Genomic DNA, 3,602 nt, shown 5'->3' with positions numbered 1-3,602 from the left:
GTAATTCAAGATGTATGCAGAATGGAATCTTGTACAAAAGGAATTCCTAACAAGCATGATATGGGAAATACATATGACATTGTGATTTATATCACTTGTATTATAATAATTAGGAGTTCTGGTGGCATAATGCCTAAGGCATTTTGACTGTTAACCAGAAAACTGGTGGTTCAAACCCACCAGCCACTCCTCAGATGGAAGGTTGGGCAATGTACTTCCTTTGTACTGCCTCGGAAACCCAAGGAGGGGTCGCTATGAGTAGGATCCGACTCAATGGCAGTATTTTTTTTTTTTTTAATGATAATTATCATCATCAAAGATTTTTCAGTAATACAAAGTTTTAGTACACATTTTGTATCTTGGTGTATGAAGATAATTATTGCTTGGGTTGGTTTTTAGTTGAAGAAACTGACCTCATGACTTTTCATGTGGTTTTAAAGACAATATGATTAATAGCAGACAGATTGGTACGACTCTATCAAAGTCCTTGACCTCAATCAAGCTGAGCCAGTCTGTGGCTAGAGCACCTGAGGTTTTTATAAACATAGTAAAATATGATGACATATTTTAAAGCATCTGACTTTTTTTTAAAGTCATTCTTTAAAAAAAATAAAATAAAATAACATTGAAATTTTTAGAGCATTTTTAGGTTTATATAAAATTGAGCAAATAGTATAGTATAGAACTGTCAGATATCCCACCTCTTCCTTAACACGGTTTCTTCCATTATTAACATTTTGCATTCTGGTGGTTCATTTGTTACAACTGATGAACCACTATTGGTGCATTATTATTAATGAAAGCCCATAGTTTATATTGGGGTTCACTCTTTGTGTTAGACAGTATAAGTTTTGACAAACATATAATACCATGTACCCACCATTACAGGACCATACTGAAAAGTTTCACTGCCATAAAAATGACCTGTGCGCTTCTTCTTCTCCCTTCCTTCAGCAACCCTTCTTCTCCCTTCCTCCAGCAACCACTGATCTTTTTACTGTATATGTTGTTGTTGTTATATGCCGTCGAGTCGGACATAACAACCCCTCCTTGGGTTTCCGAGGCAGTATCACTATGGAAGTAGATTTCCCAACCCTCCTTCCAAGGAGTGGATGGTGGGTTTGAACCACCAGCCTTCTGGTTAGCAGTCAAGTGCCTTAGGCACTATGCTACCAGAGCTCTCCCTTACTGTGTAAAATTTTGACTTTTTCAGCGTGTCATGTAGTTGGAACCATACAGCACGTAGCTTTTTCAGACTACCTTCTTTCATTTAGCAATGTACAAATAAAGTTCTTTCATGTCTTCTTGTGGCTTGATAGCTCATTACTTTTTGTCACTGAGTAATATCTATAATATGGATGTACCACAGTTTGTTCATCTATTCACCTTCTACATGACATCTTAATTGCTTCAAGTTCTTGGTAATTATGAACAAAGTTATTACAAACAATGTGAATGTTTTTGTGGGGACATATTTTCAACTCATTTGGGTAAATACCTAGGAGCTTGACTTCTGGATCATATGATAAGACTATGTTCAGTTTTGTAAGAAATTGTCAAACTGTCTCCCAAAGTGCCTACTGTTTTGCATTTCCACCAGCAATGAACAAGCATTTCTATTGCTTCACATGCTTGTTAGCATTTGGTGTTATCAATGTTTTGTATTTTAGCCAATCTCTTAAGTGTATAGTGGTATCTCATTGCTGTTTTAATTTGCAATTATCCAATGACATATGATGTTGAGCATCTTTTCATATGCTTATTTGCTATCTGAGTATCTTCTTTGGTGATGTATCTGTTCAGATCTTTTGCCCTTTTTTTCCTTATTGTTTAATTTTAAGAATTCTATGTATATTTTAGATCCAATTCCTTCATCACATATGTGTTTTGCAAGTATTTTCCCCGGTATATGATTTGTGTTTTCATTCAGTTAATGATACCTTTCAGAGAGCAAAAGTTTTTAATTTTAATAAAGTTCAACATTTTTTTCTTTCTCTCACAGATTGTGTTTTAGTTTTTAATCTAAAAAAATATGGCAAAATCCAATATCATTAGATTTCTTCCTATGTTTTATTCTAGAAATTTTATTATTTTACATTTTAAATTTAGGTCTGTGGTACACTTTGAGGTAATTTTAATGAAAAAGTGAAAAGTATCTAGTTTTTTTTTTTTTTTTTTTTATGTGAGGTCCAGTTGTTCAGCACCATTTGTTTTAAAACTTTTTTTCTCTACTATATTGCCTTTATTTTTTTTTGTAAAATTTACCTATTTTTTGTATGGGTCTGTTTGTGACCTCTCTATTCTCTTCCATCATTCTATTTGCCTGTTCTTTCACCAATACCACATTGTCTTGATTATTGTAGCTTCATAGTGAAATTTGAAGTTGGGTAGTGTAAGTCTTCTGACTTTTTCAGTATTTTATAAGCATGAGTCATTCTTTCTATCATTTGTATTGTGCTTCTCCATATGTAGATGTATTCACAAAGTCCAAAGAAGAACATCATGTCAAGAACACAGAAATGGAAATCTGGGTCATTCCATGAAATGACTTCACTGCTGAGATTAATAATGGTAGAAAATAATTATTCTGAGCAAATCACTTTTGGAACTTTGAGCAAAAATAGTTTAAAAAGAAATATGTAGGAACCTACTGTCAGATAGATGTTTTACAGTTTTGCACTATGATTGTGAGTTATCTCCATACTTCGGGATCTGTCATAGCTCAGACTCATGACAGGAGCAGGAATAGGGTTTCCTGCCAAAAGGTTACAACTTTCATTATATCCTACAGCAACAAAAAATGGCAGAGAACAATGATATTTGGACAAAGATGAAATGGACTACTCAAGTGAGATAGAAATATCTTCACAAAAATTTTCAACTTTAAGGCTAAAAAAAAAAAAAAACTCTAAAAGCTTTTAGGAAAACCAATAGATGACCAAACCAAAGATAAAATTCAGACTGGTTTCAGACATTTTCTTCACAATGCTAAATGCTAGAGAGAACTGGAAAAATATATGTTTTTAGAATATTGAGTGAATAGGAAAGGTATGTGATGTCTGTATTTCCTTCACATCTATATTTGGAAATATATTTGGATATTTATATAAAGTCTATTTTCTTAATAATTTCAATGTCCTCTTTTCTATTTGCTTTATTACTTTCTTTTGCTATTTAAATACTTCTTTTTCTTTTGTCTAATATCTGTTTGTGTCTTTATCCAATTTTCCACTTGAAGTGTTAATGCCTTCTTTTCATATTTATGAGCTCTTTAAATATTAAGGATATATTCTATTTATTTATTATATGTTTCACCTCTTGTTCAAGTTGTCTTTCAAAAGTTGTAGTGCTGGGAGTTCCCATAAGATGGCAGACTAGGCAGAAAGACTCCACAGACCCTCTTCAATAAAGAAAAGGGAAACCGATTAACATAGACACAGAAGATAATCCTGGACCCCTGAGCCTTGAAGGGGAGGATATAGAGGTGGATGGACTAAACTCCAACCAGCAGAAGAATTTGCATGAAAACACAAAAAAGGAGACATACGGAGCTGCGGTCTGGCAGCGATCCTGAGCGATCCTGATGGCACAGACAGCTTGGA

Source organism: Orycteropus afer, unplaced genomic scaffold, assembly GCF_000298275.1.
Source record: "Orycteropus afer afer isolate SDZICR_OR568_19922 unplaced genomic scaffold, OryAfe1.0 scaffold00077, whole genome shotgun sequence".
Lineage (NCBI taxonomy): Eukaryota > Metazoa > Chordata > Mammalia > Tubulidentata > Orycteropodidae > Orycteropus > Orycteropus afer.
Note: the sequence above shows the minus strand (reverse complement) of the source record.